The sequence below is a fragment of the Delphinus delphis genome, chromosome 7 (assembly GCF_949987515.2).
Source record: "Delphinus delphis chromosome 7, mDelDel1.2, whole genome shotgun sequence".
Taxonomy (NCBI): domain Eukaryota; kingdom Metazoa; phylum Chordata; class Mammalia; order Artiodactyla; family Delphinidae; genus Delphinus; species Delphinus delphis.
This window is the reverse complement of record NC_082689.1, coordinates 26,185,751-26,192,430: the sequence shown is the minus strand read 5'-3', so window position 1 is coordinate 26,192,430 and position 6,680 is coordinate 26,185,751. Positions and strand designations below refer to the sequence as shown.

Below are 6,680 nucleotides of genomic sequence, written 5' to 3'. Positions count from 1 at the left end.
GATGTCCCTTGCATGGGCTGTGCATACCTGCCAGCTATGGCAGGGCTGCAGCTTCTGTGTAGGGTGAGTGAGGCACACAGTGCTTGCCTGGCCTAGTTGTGGTGTGGCTGCTACATGGGGTGAATACGGGTTTGGGGCACTCACCCAGCTGGGTTGTGGCATGGGGTGGGCAGAGCACGTGCACTGGTGCTAGCAGGTTAGAGAGAGGACACCAAAAATGGCACTTGCCAGTTCTGTCATGAGCTAGTTAGGATGAGATTACAAAAATGGCACCCACCAGTGCTTCCATCCCTGGCGAAAGTCCCAGCAGTTTCCTGCTTCTCCAGCAGCAGCTTTAAATCTGTAAGTAGACTTCCTTTCCTTATGTTCTAGGCATTTTCAAACTGTTGCTTTTGTGCTGGATATCAGTGCAAATGGAACAGTTCATGAGCCCTTTAAGAGAGGAGTCTCCATTCCCTACAATGCTATGGTTCTCCTGGACTTAATCCACATTGATTTTCAAAACTGGATATTTTGGGTGCTTGTCTTCTGGATTCAAGGGTCAGGGTGCCTGATGTGGGGCTCGATTCCTTCACTCCTTGAGGGAAAGCTTTATATTTTTGGTGTATCTCTTGATTGTAGGTCACTGCTCCTGGGGTATCATCCAGGGTGAGGCTGTATCTCTGTTTCTCCTACCTGTCTCCATGTGCCTCTTATCCTTTGTTGTAGACACACTGTTCATCTACTTTTCAGGTCCTTTTCAGAGGAAAATCATTCCATATGTAGCTGTATATTTGTTGTGTCCATGGGAGCAGCTGAGTTCAAACCCAAAATATTTTATTTTATCTACATTTATCTCATTTCTGAGTTCATGATCTAATGACCTATATCATTTTACTTCCCAGAATGAACAGTAAGAAGTTAGTCTATATTTCTGTCTTTTTAGCCCCTTCTGTCTATGAAATGATTTCCATGGATTACATCATTTTTCTTAGGTTATCTATTGTTTACCTCCTTTAAATAAACTTATACTACTTATATAATTTTCTGTTTCAGTAATATATTTTATATTCTGTATATGAAATTTGAAGGAATCAGTCTTACACACTTCTATCTCCTTCTTTTCCCAGTTATCATTTCCATCATTTCCAGTTCTAAAATTCTTCTCCCCAAACCTCTTCTTTATAACTCCTACTGTGTTTTAGCCAGCTTGTTTTCTTTTCATTACTTCTCTGACGGATTTGATTTTTTGTGATTCTTTTTACTTCTTTCCTGAGCTCTGAAAGATTATGTTTCATCTCACTCTGTTGTTTCACTATGTTTTTTTCTGAGTTTTTGTAATTCTTCTTTGAGCTCTTTGATTACTCTACTTGGCTATATTGAATTTATGGCAATATGCTTGGCCTACATTTTTATCTGCTTGGTGGCAATATTTTTTCTAGTTATTGTTTTTGGTCTGCCTTTTGCTTTTTCTGTTCCTTCCTTCTTAAAAAGTATTTTTAAATGATTTTGTCTGTGCTGTATCCTTTTAAAATTATTATAATTCACTTTTTAATCACATTTGAGTCAGCTATTTGCACTAAGCCTATGTGGGAATGTGTGTGGGCAATAGTATAAGTGGCAGAGATTAATTTGTATATGAGTTGTTTAGGCTTTATTTGCCCTCCTGTTCCCATATAATCTATTGTCTTTTCAGTTGCCCAAAATGACTGGAATTAAGACTCTCCTTAGACTCACCTGCAGAATATTTTCTGTAAAGATGGCATGCCTGTGTCATCTCATTCTGTAGTACCAAATCTAATCTTGGGAAAGTCCAGTTCCCAGTCCATTTGTTTTGTTCCTATTGCTCTAAATAATGTACATCAGTCAGTATCTCAGCAGGCTGGGTAGAGGAGAATGAACTATCAAAGGGAACTGAGATGGCCAGTCACAGCAAAGTAGAAGGAAACCCTGGAGGATCTGTCATCACAGAACTCAAGGAAGAAAGTATTTTAAAAAGGAGAGAGAGGCCAATTATGTGAAATGCTCTTAGGAAGTCCTGTAAAATGAAGAATTAAAACTTTCTTTGAGTCACAAAGATTATTTGCATTATTAAAATGTGTTTTCATTGGTGGTATAATAGAAGCCATACTGAAATGGGTGAAGAGTCAATAGAGAGTAGAGATACTAAAGGCAGAGAGCTCTTTACAAGAGTTAGGGGAGAAAAGAGACAGAAGAATAGGTTAGGAGAATGTAGGATCCAGGGACACTTTATCTTTCTTAATTTTTAAGGGAATGATTAAAGCATGTTTAAATAGTAAAGGGTAGGGTCTAAGAGAGAGATAGCAGAGAGGCCAGGGAAGATAACCTCTAGCCGTGGAGTTATAAGAAGGTGGCAGGTAAGGCCCTTTTTAGGAGGAGGGATATTTCCTCCATTTTCAAAGTAGAAAAAGAGGTGAATCCAGGTGTCTATGTGAGTAGGTCTGTGTATTTGGTGATGAGAGCTGTGAAAACTTCCTTATCATGTTTCTAATTTATTAGCAAAATCAGAGAGAGTGTCATCCATTGAAATTCCAGAGGATAGGGAAGGATCAAAATTTAAGGAGAAAGCAGAAGACTTGAAATGATTATTGTGGAGAGTAGGAAAGCTAGTCAGGCAGTCCTAAGGGCCTTGCTGGGTTGGGAAACCATAAATGTGCCCCACTGTGTTATTTTTCTCCAGCAATTTGGAACCATCTAAAAAAGAAAGATTAAAGGTAATGACCCTGGCATCTCAAGCCTGGCCGAAGGAGTTTCTGTGTTGTCTCTCTCCAACGTACTTTAATACTAGACCAAAGAGAAGCTAGTTTGACCTCTGTAGAACAAACTCCCTTTGTTGCTTAACTGAGGAAAATCATGTGGTAGATTCGCCATGTAAGGTATTTCTATTCTCTTAAATAAAAGCTCCCCTTGGAACAGTGATTGGTAAGGCCAACAGGTGGATTCCAAAGTAAGAAATCAAAATCCGCCTCTCATTGATTTTTCAGTCATTTGCCTCAATTCTCTACTTCAAGTTCAATTTGGAGTGCTTTTTACATACTAACATTGTGTCTAGCTGCATGATAGTCACGATAGATAAAGAAACATGAAGCATAGACTGTTCTTCAAGGAATTCATGATGTTCTGAGAGTTTACTTTTAAGAGACTATTATTTCTTAACATTCACATCAAAACTTTGAAAATGTGTTAACTCTTCAAATATTAAATTTACATGTATAAATCTAAAACTAAATTATTTCTAGAGCAATACATTTTAAAATATACTGTTTCTGTAACACATTTGACTTAGAACTTTCTGGCTTTGCTAGTATTCTGGTAACATTTCTCCTTTAAAAGAGTAACAAACTACATTTATAGAGTTGAAGACATTATTATATGGATATATTTTTTAAAATTAGAGACAGTTCAAATTTTCCCAAATTCTATTTTTTTAATCTGTACCAGAATTTGAACTGCTTAATTTTCCCTTACTTCTCATACAATGCTGAGGAATGTCACAAGTGTTAAAAAGAATTTAAAATAATGTTCTCATGAGGTGATGAATTGTAAGCCACACTTGAGTGTGTTGAAGAGTGAGCAGGAAGTGGTGGAAGAAAAGATAGCAGACAATGATTTCCAGGGGGAAGAAAGTTAACTCCTTTATTGAATCTTAAGTACTGGTGTGCATGAAAAATTTTACTGTGTATATCTAAGCCCAAAATACAGAAAATGAAATGAAACCTGTCATTTTTAGATGCTTTAGGTCACCTATTCAGAATTACTCAAAAAGAGAGATGCTATAAATCTTTTTGTGCAAGAATTGCTTTTGTAAAAAGCACGTGTGGGTAGCTTTCATTTAAGACTAAAATATTTTGACAGAACAAAACTTCAACTAGAACCACTGTGAGTGATTTAAATACATATATTGAGATATAAAATGGCACTAATCACATATTTCAGCTGTCAAAATCCCTGGCAGAGTAGATTAGTGAAAAAAAGAAGTTATAAAAGAGCAAGAGAAAAAAATCTAAAAGGGAAAAAAAGATGGTTATAAATGCAACAGATTTCCTCTGAACATTCCAATGTTTTCACTAAACAAGTCAAGAAAGGATAATTTAAAATCTCTACAAGAGGATTTAGAAAGTCAAAATAGATGTGAAAAAGATCATACACGTGACAGCTAAAAGAGTGGGGAGAAATCCCTAATAATTTTTATCTAAGGTCTTTTAATCTCGTTGAATTTGAATGAGATTCTAACTTGGAGATGTTAAGAAATCTAAGATCAGACTGGTTTCTCCTATTGATATTCAGCTGGAAGTGTAAGTCATACATAATTTAAATAAAGAATAATAAATCCATTTGAAAGGGCTAGATCAAACTCATAGAGATATGTATTATTCTCCCAGAACTTTACAGACTCCAAAGGCAAGAGGAAGACCCCAGAAGTCATGCAGTTCATTTTCCTGTTCTAAGAGAGCTCCAGAAAGACAACTTTGTTTCTTCTAACTAAATTTGCAGAGAGGCAGTTGGTATACTGCTCGTCCAAATTCCCCCATTAAATTTTGGTTCAATGATTTATTCTCCATTGTCTTCAACATCTTATTTATTCAACAATTAGCAAAAACCTAGCATACGCATCAAGGCCTGTAAGAACCTTGCCTATGGGGAGGAAAAGAAGAAAAAGTGCAATCCTTATGTAAAGACCTATCTGCTGCCTGACAGATCCTCCCAGGGAAAACGCAAGACTGGAGTCTAAAAGAACATGGTGGAGCCAACCTTTCAGGAGACCTTGAAGTACCAGGTGGAGCCTACCCAGCTGGCGACCCGGCAGCTGCGGGTGTCTGTGTGGCACCTGGGCACGCTCGCCCGGAGGGTGTTTCTTGGAGAAGTGATCATCCCTCTGGCCACGTGGGACTTTGAGGACCGCACGACCCAGTCTGCCCATTGGTATCCGCTCCAGGCCAAGGCAGAGAAAGACGAAGACAGTGTTCCCACGAATAACGGAGAACTTGTAGTCCGGGCCAAACTGGTCCTCCCTGCAGGGCCCAGAAAGCTCCAGGAGGCTCAAGAAGGGACGGGAGATCAGCCATCACATAACGGTCAGCTCTGTTTGGTAGTGCTGGGAGCCAAGAATTTACCTGTGCCTTCAGATGGTACCTTAAACTCATTTGTTAAGGGCTGTCTCACTGTGCCAGACCAGCAGAGGTTGAGACTGAAGTCCCCCGTCCTGAAGAAGCAAGCCTGTCCCCAGTGGAAGCACTCCGTCGTTTTCAAAGGGGTCACCCCTTCTCAGCTGAGGCAATCCACCCTAGAATTAACCGTTTGGGACCAGGCCACCTTCGGCGTGAACGACCGCTTGCTGGGAGGCTCCAGGCTTGGTTCCAAGGAAGAGCCAGCGGGCGGCACAGACTCGTGCTCACAATCAAAACTCCAATGGCAGAAAGTGCTTTCCAACCCCAACCTGTGGACAGACATGACCCTCACCCTGCACTGACCGGAGGCTCCGGGCGCAGTGGGTTTTCAGGTGCCGGGGCCTGATGGTCGGCTGCGGGGCTGGGTGTGCGGGCACGGGGGTGGAGGGTGGCGAAGGGCCCCGGGGGGTGTGAGCTCTCCCCGTCTACAGCCGTCCTGCTGCTGAGATGTTCTTCCACATTCCTCTATGAGTATTTAGACGGAACCATTATCGATGTTACGTTAGTTAGGTCTCAGGTTGGTTATCTGTGCTTTGAGAGATGTGGAAAATGACCCAATTTCAATAAATGTTCAACAGTTAAAAAAAAAAAAAGTCAGATACTGTAGTAATCCCTGAAGTAACAAAGGTAAATAAGAGGAGCTCTTTCCTTGGGAAACTGACTGCTAAGTGGAATGAACTGGGTGCCCTGGAGGTATGGGGAAGGGGCTATAAACCAGATGGAGGGGCCTAAGCAGTGTATTTGAACTTAGTCTTGAAGGTGCAGTATCAATTAGCTAGGAGAAAGAGTGAAAGCAGAACATTTCTGGAAGAGAAAAGAACACATGCAAAGATAAGAGGGTGTGAAGAGTGTGATGGCTTCCAGAAGCTCCACATACAGTGGGTAAAGGCTACTGCAGGTAGGAGGTGAGGCTAGAGTAACACTTTCCAAAATGTCTTTTGAGGAATATTAATGCTGCTAGAAGCACTGAAAAAAATTCTTTCCAGACTTAGTAGATAGAATCTGATGGAAGTTCCCAATAGAAATTGTGGGTTCCGGAGGCTGTAGGAAGGTTTGGTTGGGAGGGCAGGCAAGGTAGGGAGTACTGGAGGCAGAAAGCTTGGAGCAGTATTGGGATAAAAGTCCAGGAAAGGAAGAAAAAACACAGAGGAGCTTACATCTGGAGCAGCGGCTCAGGAACACGGGGCTGAGGGTGACGTCCGGGGCTTTAGTTTCTACCACTACTAGATGGAGGCACCACGGAGATATTATCCAAGAGTATATGATGCTTCAAGTCTGTGCTCCAGTCAGGCTTTGTCCACTGAGACTTTCTTGCAAAATATTCAATGTTTTGCCTCCTCAAGTGATGTGGTTACCTACCCACATGCCTGGCTTCCTTTATACCTTCTTTCTGAATTGGATGTCTATAGGTAGGTCACAAACTATAGAAAGTTTCCTCAAGGACAGGTTGGAGTTTCAAGGACTCTTGTTTAGCTCTGTCAGCTCTTTACTCTCCTAATTTCTCTAGCACAC

The 6,680-nt window shown here is 40.9% G+C and overlaps 1 pseudogene; it reads left to right on the top strand.

The window, feature by feature from the left end:
* Positions 1–252: 252 nt before the first annotated feature.
* On the top strand, positions 253–5,470 carry LOC132428778 (synaptotagmin-like protein 3 pseudogene; annotated as a pseudogene).
* The last annotated feature ends 1,210 nt before the right edge of the window (positions 5,471–6,680 follow it).